Source organism: Thermobia domestica, chromosome 4 (genome assembly GCF_964235325.1).
Source record: "Thermobia domestica chromosome 4, izTheDome1.hap1.1, whole genome shotgun sequence".
NCBI lineage: Eukaryota > Metazoa > Arthropoda > Insecta > Zygentoma > Lepismatidae > Thermobia > Thermobia domestica.
Window position 1 is genome coordinate 257,254,689 of NC_137457.1, and position 13,494 is coordinate 257,268,182.

The 13,494-nt window shown below is 34.1% G+C and overlaps 1 long non-coding RNA gene across 2 annotated transcripts; it reads right to left on the minus strand.

The window, feature by feature from the left end:
- Positions 1–377: 377 nt before the first annotated feature.
- Positions 378–10,437, minus strand: LOC145684008 (uncharacterized). 2 transcript variants are annotated; one of them, XR_014131226.1, is made up of 4 exons: positions 10,200–10,437; positions 5,940–6,340; positions 4,878–5,024; positions 378–3,766 (listed from the first exon to the last, which is right to left on the minus strand). It is a non-coding gene; the product is annotated as an uncharacterized LOC145684008 (long non-coding RNA). The 2 variants fall into 2 exon arrangements; XR_014131227.1 differs by having other exon boundaries at positions 378–5,024; positions 10,069–10,437.
- Positions 10,438–13,494: the final 3,057 nt, after the last annotated feature.

Here is a 13,494-nt window from a genome sequence, read left to right on the forward strand (position 1 = left end):
CATTTACTTGCTCTAGTCATTTTCTCCCATAGCCTAACAGGCATAATCGTGGGACGTTAAACTCAAAGATTTCATTTCATTTATTGGTGCATAATTGTGATGTTAAAAAGATACCTGAATGTCAGCCTCACATAAAACTCACTTTTTTCTTGCTGTTCCTTAACTGTATGTTTACGTTAACGTCCCGGCAGATTTGAGTTTCATCTTGCGATAATCTGCAGAGTAGTTATAATTGCTGTTTGTAATTCGCAAGTTCTGCGACCATTGTTACGTAATGAGACACCTAGATATGTAGTAGAGGATAATATTTAAGTAACGGAAGTAAACAATGATCAGGGGAAAGTACGGACTGAAAAAAAAAGAATCAAGATTACCACAGCTTCTTTTATTTCTCATTAGCACTAAACTCTTATTACATATTAACAATACAACTGTAGAAAAATATCTCGCGGTAGGCTTACTTTTTACACACTACGATTGGCTATATTTTCCTTTATTCAATTTTACAGATACAAAATCTTTATTACATTATCTATGGTTTCAACAAGAGTTAAGCAATTATTATGTCCAAATGGAGTTAAAATTGCAATACACATATAAAGCTGATTATAAAGGACACACATCTGTAAAATCCACAAAGAAATATGTATACTCAAATATTTTAAACACACACACACATATATATCTATCTATCTATCTATCTATCTATCTATCTATCTATATATATATATATATATATATATATATATATATATATATATATATATATATACTGAACAAAATATTGTGCAACACACTAAAAACTTTGTAACTCGCTAAATAACAAGAATATACCACACACTAGAAATTCATTAAGAAAAAATCTCAATCCCCATCATCTGAGAAGCAACGAAAACGAAAATGTATACATCCATATCGGTTTAGAAAAATATAAACAAAATAATATTAGAAATTGATCATGGTTGCTCCAGTAGATTGAAACAAGCAACAAAGCTAAGTACTCAATGGACTGTAGTATAATAATTTAAATTTGTCATAATTTATTAGTATATAGCCCTACTCGTTATGTAATATTAAACACACCCACCATCATAACACATACCAGTTTTTTTTTTCAAACTAGTTAACTAAAGTAACTAACTCTACGCCGCATAGAACCCGGAGGTTCAATGCCGCGTTCACAAAAGTTCTCAACTGACTTCTATCTTTAGCCTTCTGGATCCAATTTCTATTTTATATTCCTATTTCTGCGAGATCCATCTTACTATTGCCCTCCTATCTGCTCCTAGGTCTTCCTAATGATTGTTTTCCGATTGGATTTCCAGTTAAAACTTTGAAAGTGTTTCTACTTTCTTCCATCCTGGTTACATGAATTACCCACCTGAGCCTACTAGATTTGATTACCCTAACAATGTTGGGTAAACCGTATAAATTATGTAATTCATCCTTATGAAGTTTCCGCCATTCCTCATTCCCGTTTCTCTTGTGTTCGAATATTCGCCTCAGGGTCTTGTTCTCAAATACTTTCAGTCTACGTTCTTCCCTCAGAGTAAGCGACCACGTTCCGCAACCATACAGAATAACAGGCATAATTATCTTTTTATATATTTTAAGCTTCAAATTCCTCGGCAAAATTCGCGGCGATAAGATATTTTGATCTTAATAACAACACGAATTCCCTGCTTTTAGTCGACATTTAATTTCTTCGTGAGTGTGGTTTTCGTCTGTTAATATTGATCCTAGATAACTGAAAGTATCCACTTTATCAAAAGTATTATTTAATATTTTAACGCATCCATCATTTGCTGTTATTACGATCCCAACGAACTTCCATGTATTTAGTTTTCTCTGCGTTTACTTCTAAACCCATGTCCTTACAAGCGTTTAATAAGACCTCTGCATTTTTTCTATTGTTCTCCCATCATCCCCAATTAGATTTACATTATCAGCATACGCCATAACTTGGTGAACACTGTTCAACTCTAGGCCCTGGTTGCTATCTTTGATTTTCCTTATAGTGTATTTCAGGACAAAGTTGAATAATGGGGACAACGTATTTCCTTGTTTCAGGGCGTTCTTGTCATGAAAGCTCGTGTACAAAAATTTTCCTAGCCAGACTTTACTTTGTGATTCATTTAAATACATCTTAATTAATGTAATTAGCTTTTTCGGTATTCCAAATTCTATAAGAATGATGTACAAACTAGTTAACACAGTAAACAAATCTTAAAATATAGTTGATGAACTTTCCAAATACACTTTATACGCAAATACCTCAATAAACAATTCAAGTTGAGAGACACTGCAGCTGATTTCATCATAATGAGAATATTACAAAATGGTATCTTTTATCTAACTTATGATTGACAACACATAAAGGTAAATAAATACACGGAACGACTAAATAAGATTATCATTCAAATGAGAATATGCCGTTGAACTTAGCATTTGAAACTGTAACTAACATTTAAAACAGAAACAGTATATACACTTATATACATAATACTGGACACTTGGAGAATTTTAAACAGGGATGCAAAAGTACTGCATGCCTTTATATGTTAAATATATATTCTAGAGAATCTTTACGTTATAGGTCTAATAATATACAATGTTCATGTCTCACATGTATATTCATCAATGAAAGGAATACCATTGCATTTCGCAATTTCCTTAAGTTGTAATACTTGTTACTTAAAATTTTCAACTTCCTAGTTGAAGACTGGTGTGAACTGTTTTCTGTATGCATTCTGTTCACTCTCTTACACCACCAAGTTTTAGATTTTACAGATGCCTTCTATTATACCCTGGGCTAGGAATTCGTGATGCTCTGTACACCCTTTCTCTAGCCACTCGAAACTAACATTCTGGCTAATAGCACATGTGATCCGTTTTCTCACCCCGTCAAGATGAGCTATTTCTGGAAGGACAGTTTCTACTGTAGTAGCTCCAAGTCCCACAGTCTTAACTTGCTTCGCAGAAGGATAAGTAAGGCTGTAAGACTTGTCAGAGTACTCTTTGAAAGCTATCCCAACCTCAAACAACTCATCATGATTTTCAGAAGTGAGGCAGGACCTACAACTATCACATGTGCTATTAGCCAGCAGCCGTCTAGCAATGAAACCGCTAACATAGGCTACTGACATAGTTACCATTTCGTCAGCGTCAGTTTCAACTCCAGGGAACGTAGGAAAACTATTATCATACCCTTCTGATTTGATCTGCAAATCCCGCTTTGTCTGAACAATTCCCTCAAATTAGTCAGAAGTGGGGCTGGATTAGCTTCTTCCTCACAGTTTGCCCCTCTTAAATCACTATACGCTAAATAATTTACAACCGCAGTCTTCAATGCTGCTTGAACTGTTGCACTGTAGGGTTAACATTTGCTCCACAGTGCGAGCAAATGCAACCAAACACGTGTTCAAGGGGATCTTGATTAAGATATTTAGTGCATAAGGACCGAAAACCGTTCTCTTTCATAAAATCCCACAGCTGCAGTGTTCCCCTAATGGTCCAAATCCACCCATCTTGAGATGCAGGTGTAATACTTTCTTTCAATTTGGTTCCTGGATGAACAACAGGTGGACGATCTCTCCGATCGCATTATTCCAGAAGTTCAAGTGGAGACCTTCATGCGACACTCGAAGCTGCGATCGCAAACCATCTGTTCCTCCAGGGGCTGCTTTCACTCCATTAAAACTGTCGAACAGTTTATTCATGGTCCCTACTACTTGACAAGTAGCAAGAGCATCGGCAGGCAATACACCTATAGCGACGGAAAGAAATTATCTCCTATGCCGGAATACACCTTAAAAGCAAATTTATAACACATGTGACAAAACAAAATATACAGTTCTGTTTCTTTAAATGACTAGCGCAGTTTACCAGTATTTAAGAAGGTAATAGGATTTACTGATTAGTGTGGACATGTTGACTATCAAAATTTGTCTTTTGCCTGCTTTTATGGAGATCTGACCTATTTTTTTTTTATTAAAACCTTTAAAAAGTATAATAATAATACAATTCGTTTATGAAAATCTGATGTATTACGTCTAAATTTTTAAACTGTGGAATTGATAAGGCAATAACACTTCTTACATTAATTTAATGTGCAATTGATTCGTTTTAATTTTGTTTGATATAGATTTGTTTTTGTTTAAGAATTTTCTACACTGGACAATGTTGTTATAAAAGTAACATTTACAGTGTATCTTAACAATTTCATGTTTTAGTTTTATTGAGCTGAGCGAGCGAAGCTCTTATACTCGGGTTAGCCGTTTGGTTGTCCGCGAACTCCTCCTAGACCGTTTGGCCGATCTCAACCAAACTTAGCACGCTGATATAGTATGTCGTGCTGAGTGACAACATAGGTCGAAATAAAAAATCCGATGTACCATCGAGGAATAATGACCGAAAAACGCTTCCTCCTATACCGTTTGGCCGATCTCAACCAAACTTAGCACGCTGATAGAGTATGTCGTGCTGAGTGACAACATAGGTCGAAATCAAAAATCCGATGTACCATCGAGGAATAATCAGCGAAAAACGCTTCCATAGACTTAACATGGGGAAAAAGTTTTCACGTGATTTTTTTCTCAACAATTAAAATCTGCGCGTGATTTTCAAAAATTCCGGCGAAGCCCTTTTATTTTTTTAGCGTAAAAATTTACAATTTTAATCACAATTTAAAAACAAATTAACGATTTTTTAAACTTTTTTTAGCCGGAACAAAAGGTCAAGACGAAGAATTGTGCGATTCTTATGAAAAATACTGATTATTTTAAAAAGTCACAATAAACTGATTACGTTGCTTAAGCTCGCTCAGCTCATTTCATTGCAATCGAGTATATCCATTGCATTCCTAGTTTATACGTTACCTCTATAACAATGTAGGCACGAATGATTTGAGTATGATAAAGATGTTTCATCGATCCCATAACAATCTTATGGTTCGCAATATTGGGTGCCAATACCTTCCTGACTGTTTCTTCCATCACCGACTTTTCTGCTCCGTGCCAATCCTGCTATTGATTTGTAAAAGTAAATAAATAAAATAAAAATCTCAAACGCGAAGTTCTATTTCAATATTAATAATGAAATACCATACTGTTTTCTTAGAAATATATTTCTCGTAAGACGTATGATGTTAATTAGTTACTATTACAGTAAAACCCAGCTAATAACCCGTTCCAATAACTCCAGAGGAGAAACTGGAATATTTGATACGATGGTGTAAGTAGTCAGAGTTCTTATATAGATTAAATATTGCTGGTAGCTTAACAGGGTTCCCATTTATTTGGCGACCACGAATTCCTGATTTCTACAAGTTTTCAAGGTCATGATTTACAAATTTCCAAGTCTGTATATAATGTAAAAAAGCAATCACACTTGTCCCGATTAGGAAACTCCTAACTACTATGGATGCACAAGTATACGGTATGCGTATTGTTAAATAAGGGTTACAAAATAATGTATTTATTTTATAAAATATGTCCTACCAAACAACAGCTTAAAGCTTAACGCTTATTTTAAAGATTTTAACGTAAGTTTTCGTGACCTTTAAATACACAACTGCAAAGTTATTAACTAAAACAGTAATAACGAATTCCAGCGGAGTGTTGTAAAATATGGCACATGCCGTTTTGAATTTGTCTCTATGGAGATAACCTATGACATTTTAAGAATTTACATTATATATAAGGACAAGATGATATAATTAATTTAAAGATTGAGGTTACAATATTTCCCATAGACCGCATGGAGAAAAGACATTTCAGCAAGTTAATTCCTAATTATAACCTGCGTTGTGGAAAGGCTTAAGGTTACTTCCATAAATCAACATTTACACTAACAAACGTTAGCAAATATTTGATAAATTACACAAGCAAATACGTGAACATAATAATAAAAAAAAGAATTTTCAGACAAATGAAACTTACCGTAAGCTACTTGATGATTTAGAGTTGATGCAACTGTATGGCTGCTGTGCTCACTTTCATAGCCTTAAACCCAACTGGATCTAAGTGCGCTGCAGTCAGTTTATGCAGAGATTTTAACATAAGTTGGGTCGAATCAACTTCATAGCTCTTACGTATGTGCACCCAACTTCCCGTTTTCACCATCAGATTTTCCCCAATTTTCACAGGCACACGAATGTCATGGCGATATATCATATTTCTTGTGCACTTAAGGAGATGAGGTGGATCATACAATGTGAATATCTTCTGCTTTGGTATATAATTTACTTCCAGTAGTAATGTTCCAACGAAATTCTTGCACCTTTATATCCGGTATTACTTGTTTCATTTCTCTTCCATTTTTCCTTCACTGATTAACATACCTGGGAGAAGGAAAATGATAATCTACGGTAAGTATTGCAATGATATTTGGCCCAAAACATTTATGGTAACAACATAGATCTTTACTTTGTGTAAATTGTGTAAAATCGCTTCAATGTAAGCCGTAAGGTCTCAAAGGATAATAAAACCAAATTCAGGATTTGAAAGAATTATTGGGATGAGATTCTAAGAAGAGAAGAGAGAATCACACGGATGGGGCGTTCATTACCATAAGGAAACTTCAGTCAGGGGTTTTTGACATACGCTACAGAGAAAAACATCTTCGTGTTACTTATTAAGCGTACAGAATTGATATACACATTTTGAATCTCCTTCCCTTGCTACCTTTCTTTAAAGATTTAAGTAAAAGTTTAAATCGGAAAAAGACTAATTCCACTTTTAAATTCTGCTAAATAAAGTTCTGTATTACGGTGCTGGCAAAATATGTTGAGCCATGGCAAAAATGCGAACTAAAGCTCACTCTCGACACATCTACGCGTTGAGCCAATAAGTGTTAAGCTGCTGCTAACCGAGAGAGCCTTAGCGAAAGGGAGTGGAATTACTTCAGCCGATAGCAGAGCTTGCAACGGAAGACTACGTGCCAAGTCAATGTGGTATATTTAAAGTAATATATTCAATCCAAATTAATAAGTACGGAATAACACGTATTTTCTATAATGAAATTGATAATGATTGTTATTTTGGAAATATTTGTTCATAGTTGTTAAACATTACTCTTCTTGTAGATGTTTTTCCAACTTTTTTGCTTCTTGAAGGCTGCCCCATACTTATTGTCAACTACGTTTTTGCAATTAACATTCTCAATGAACAAAACTGTTACAAGAACGTATCTGGATTTACGAGAAATTGTGCAGAATTGTAAAATTTCATTTGCATTGGGAATAAAATGTCAATTAATTCCACCCAAACTAAAATCGTAAACATATCACAAAATCAAGAGGAAAATTTTGTGTTGCGCGGCATAACGATGGCAGACTTGCGAAGAGACTATATTTACCAATCCAATTTGTGCATTACTTTGGGTTCTAGGATGATAATGTACCTATTCACATAGCTGAATCTATTGCGGCGTGATTTGAGGAACGTCAGGATCAAGTTGAACCTCTTCAATGGCCAGCCCAATCTCCGTACATGTGCATGATTTGGAAGTCCTAGTCCAGCTCAGATTTTGCCCTGAATTCACTCTTACGGAACTCAGTAATGCACTGAGCATGGAATCCTGTAAAATCCATCTTGTTACCATCACAACTTTTATGATTCAATTCCATGTACCATCAGAATTGATCTGAGGGCAAAAAGTTGTACAAAGATTATGATCATTGGCAATTTTAGTTGCTTACAAGGAATGTAGGTGACTCTATATGTCTTTAGTACCCGTCTTCTTTTACGTGCAGACCCACTAGTTTAATCCTTCCCTGAACCGAAGCACAGATGTATGCCCCTTCTTCAGGAATTACCTATTTTGCGATATATGTTCTTGCAGTTCATATACCATAAATTCGTACGCAATTATTGCCCAACATCATAGTTGTAACTTACCTTATCTTATAAAATATTAATAATAAATAATTGTATGTGTAATGTGACACATTGTCTGTGATTGTGTATACTGTTATTGTCAGATGTTCGCTTGCTCGGGACCAAGGTGCGTTTGAGTATATTACCAGTTTAACCAGCTACAAGTCTATGTGGCCATGACAGAAAAATAACTCGCAACCAGAGATGCACTCATTCATTCCAAAGTCGAGGATGAAAGGATCGGAACTCAAATGACCTGCCCTAAAAGTGTTACTTCCTGTATGAAGTTTGCACAACGGAATATATATATATATATATATATATATATATATATATATATATATATATATATATATATATATATATATATATATATATATATATATATATATATATATATAAAGAAACATGAAGTTTAGAAAATTTTCTTAAAAAATCATGACTCGTGATATCCAGTGATGGGTTCCCTGTAAAATTTCCTCTATGCCATTATCCTACGGTGATTTGTCAGCACGACGGATAGGAAGACAAACTATTGTGCAAATAACTGATCAAGATGTACTGTACCAAACAAATAAAAAAGAGATTCTACTATATTATTTCTTTGAATTACAAATAAAACAGGTTATTTTTAATCTAAACCTTTACTTGTTTCAAGGAAGCTGCGTAGCATTCTCACAAAGGTTCTACTGAAGATAGGGATGCACGGTACGTTTGCTTTACGCTCCTATTGTTAAGCTGTACAAAGTACGTGTCACCACTTGTGACCAAGCATTTTAAAATTCAACATACATATATGGCATTCATAAATTTTCCACACACATCACATTAACTTTCATATTATATACTAACCGTTTGCTTTGTTTACATATATGTGCCTTCTTTCATTTGTTTTTAGTAATTTCATCAATAGAAAAAATTCTCATATCCATAGCTGTACACTACAGCTTGAAGTAATAAGCACCACACTTTGCCACATACATATCAAAATAAACTTAACCTAACATGTACAAATGAAATGTACCGGTACACAAGAACATGAAAAAAATCTTAACCTAATCGAACCTACAACAACGCATTCACACCACACACACACACACACACATAAAACAGTATTTTTTTTTATTTGTTTGTAAAGATGTTTTGGTTGGCATTGAAGGCCAATGTTAAAAGTCGTGATGCGGTTTTGTCACTTACTGTGCCTCTGCACCTAAATGAATAAGTACACAATGTAGAAATAACCAGTTACCCCTATCGAAATCTTAGCAACACAACTTATCAGTTTCTCTCAGCCAAAGTACAGGTTCGGAATAATATTTCAAGATTTTTCCATACGAATACTTTAGTAGGTTAAAAAATTGTATATAATATATAAATTCGGCCTATGTTTAGCAGAAGGGGTCCAGCTCTTTTCTCTAAAAAAAAATGTTACAATATTGGTAATTTCTGTTCACATTCGGTTAGTTTAGGGTAGATTAGTGTAGGTTAGTTTAAGTTAGGTTAAGTTAGTTTAGTTTATGTTATATTAGTGTAGGGGTCCCGCATATTTTTCCAAAAAATGATAAAATTTTGATTATTTCTCCTAATATTAGGTTAATTTAGGTTACTTCAGGTTAGCTTAGGTTACTTTATGTTAGATTTGGTTACGTTATGTTACGTCTAAATACTTGCATCATTCATTTCTCCTGTAAATTTTGTGTATTATACGTGCTTCTGGACCCCTTGTACTAAACATACTCCATAAATTCGATGCCAGAAAATGTCGTTCCTATCTCCTATTTTGATTTGTTTACATTTGGGGGTCGAAACAATACATGGCCAAACAATCGAAATAACAAAAATGCTACCGCATATCTGAGATTAGGCTTACCTTGATTTTTTTTATAAGATGGTCATTTCAAAAGAAAATTACGTCAAAAGATCATATTCTTACTTTTTATCACTAATTTGTTCTATTCCCCCCTTTTCTTAAATAAACTTAAGCTGTCACATATTGTTTGAGTAATTGGGTGATATCCTTTGGGAACGGAAGGGATTACGAATGCATAATTGCACTGAAGTACATTATGAAACACACCATCATAAAACTGTATCTTACTCGGTAAATTTTTAAGGTTAAAAAATCCCAATGCAGGTTTACAAGCACTTGACACTTTGTTTCACTCAACGTTTAAAACAATACATTACTTACAGTAATCCAGTAGTGACGGGTAATCATACCACTTCAGATTCGAACTATTGTTCTTCCAATAATAAGCACACAATGTCCTACTCACAAACAAGGGGCTTAAATATTCATCCTCCAGTTTCGGCTTTACTTACATTGGCAGTCCTTCACACATGATCTTCTTAATTCCTCTTTTCTTTATTTGGACCAATTTATTTTTATAAACTCATTAGTTCACAAAAAAATGCACACCTTTGAAGAACAATATGACTTGTCAACATTCGCCATATTAGGGAAATCAACACGTAAGCTGCCTCACCAAATTTAACACTGTTCGCTCCGTTCCGTTCAGCTACGAACTTATAAATCGGAAAATTGTCAGTTGAATAACACTTTTAAAAATATTTTTGCATAAATCTGTTCTGCAGCAGCGTACTTTACCACTTTTATTAAAAACAATAGACGGGCAGAATCTAGCTATTGCTCTCTTGAAAACCGACACCATTCGAGACAACAACATAGTGACGTAATAATACGAAGATCGGCTAATGAGCAAATTACGAGATACTTCAAAGAAAAGCGACGATTTATTGACAATTTCCTAAATATGTGTTACTGATGTCAGATGAGACAAGATTGAAGATGATGAACTTAAAATTCAGTAATTTTGACGAATTTCTATCAAGATGGCTGAAAATGAAGGGAAATGTGTTAAAATCTTTGAGAAATATAAAAACTTAAGGTAGAAATGAACGATATATATATATATATATATATATAATAAATGCAAAATAAATCCTAAACACTTCCTAACCTAATCCTACCTCTAACATTACCAAAAGACAAATCTCGATATCACAACACTACAATTTTTACAACTTATCTGACGTTGTTATACAATATTATACATATGATGTTCCAAAATCCCTAACATGATAGCTCCATGTTGGGAGGTATCATAGTGAACGGTGAAGTTTTAAAAAGTGATTTATGTATAACTTTCCCAAGATGATGCTATATTTTTAGCTATAATTGTTATGGCCACCTAAAATTAACCTGTGCCAAGAAATTCGGTGTCGCCTATATTTTATTAGTACATATTAATAATCACTAGATTTTTAAGGAATTTTGTTCGCCTTGTGCCTAACCCATGCAATTTCAATTCTAAGCCTTATTCCCTGTTTTATTATTATCTTCTATTTTATATTGATAAAAATTATTACAATTAATATGTGAAAACAAATATTGATAATTATTTTTAAAAAATACGAAACATATCAAACAAGTAAACGAGCACATGGAACTTTTCTATTGTCCGATCCCAGCTCGCGCCGTGTGAGTACTTGTGGGTTTTCTCGGGGTTCTCCTGTTTCCTCCCACTTTCTTCATTCCACCATTTCACTCATTTCTCATTATCACCGTCTCCTTTAGCCTAACCGGCATAATCGTGGGACGTTAAACTTAAAGATTTCATTTCTTTCATTTTTCTTCTATTTCATTTACTATTAGCAAAAGATTGTCCAAATTGCTTATCCTATCATGTTGGGTGAGTCTCGACAGGTCCACAGAATTTGAGTATACCTAGGGTACAACTAGGTTGAAGATTAGGGTTAGTCATTGAGTCCCCTTAGGTGTTCTCCCCAAATTTAAGGGAATTTGATAAATGCAAGTTTTATATTTATCTGACCTTATATCTAGGAGTGCTCTGCCTGGACAAGTGAATGGGGTGCGTGCATTTAGGAATGTAGTTTTATGATGGATAATGGTGCAGGTTCTTGGCTTTAAGAAAAATAAGAGGAATTGATCGCAACTAATTACCATGCAATAGAGACTTCGTACTGAAAAGAGAGAGTAAGATGAAAGTAACGAACCAAAAAATGCAGGGTTGTGGTATCATTCAGTTGTTTCACATCGGTTTTCCCGAATCCGTTATTATAATTTCCCAAGTTTCGAAAGCAATACTAAAAAATCCTCTCAACTTCTAGATTCAATTGTTACAAAATGAAATATTATTTAAAAAATATTTTCTGGTACTATTTTAGAGAATCAATGTACAAAGTATCAATTTAAATATGCTGTTTTGACTTAATCCTAGGCATTTCTGTAAGTATCTTTGAAATAAAGAATACCGTAAGACTTTGCACATCAGGGGTTACTTTGCAGAAAATATGAAAAGAGTTGCACTGTTCTCTATTGGTAAAACTATGAACTGCAAACAGAAAGTTTCAACTACCACCGTGAGATAGAAGATATAGGGCCTAGCTGTATTTTGCCTATAATGTTGGCGGCTAACGTAAGTTCTAATTACCGGAAGGGTTTGTTGTTGTAGAGGCATGGAAAGTAGTCACTGTAATGACCGACAAAATTTGAAAGATATCCCCTACAATAATTTCCGTCGAAGTTAATTCAGTTTCAACATACTACTGTGTATAATTGGACTTTGAAGCAATAGTTGAAATTGAACTGTGAAACGTTTTAAAGTAATAAAAAAAGAAAACTGGGGAAGGCTGTTTCTGCCTCTAATAGGGGTTACTTTGCATCGGTCCAAAGTAATCCCTTAGATAGGAAATTACTACTACTGATACCTTCTGCCTTCTAATTTTAGGTCAGTTTCCTATTTAGGTAGATGCTGGAATGGATTTCCTGTTGGAAAATAAATTATGAACAGTGGGGCTGATCCAGAAAGTAGTTTGATAGGGGATTCACTCAGGAAAGCTTGCTTTTTTTTTTAAAGAAATTACTTAACTTTTGGGGTTGGCTTGGAGCCTATACGCATAGGAATGACGAACATTAAGTTTAAAAAATAAATCATGCAATTTGGGTGATCTTCAGCCTGAAAGCTCCAAATCCCGTATTCCACTGATTATGTTTGGGATTATATTCTTGAACATAAAGAGCAACCAAGGCAAATATGTACACGGGGACTTTTTTCTGTTCCTGAGTTGGCATTTCTGTGAGGTATATGCCAGACTATTAGAATGTGGTTCCTGTGCCGATACCAGAAAATACATAATTTTCTTTACAAATATCGATAATTTATACTGAGTACTAATACTAATACCATCTTTCTGATATCAATATTTGTAGATTGCATGCAGTTTTGTGTAGGAAGTGAAATGTATAAATACTGAAGGGAAGACATTGTACAAAAACATTATGTTCGTATGTTGAATATACCTTTCTGTATGTTGTGCAAAGTATCCCCACCTATACGCATACTTTGTACCAAAGTTTATATTTCAATAACTATTGTCATACTGAATATTTACTAATAAACTTCCACTAATGTTTACTTATATATCTAGCTATTACATGTTTAAAATACAATATTCTACATCATTACGTATGTAAGTTACAAGCGATTTTCTTTAAAATTCCTTAAATCTTGTGAAAAGTAACCCCGTCTTACGGTGCTACAAAAATGTACCACATAACAATCACATAGCATTA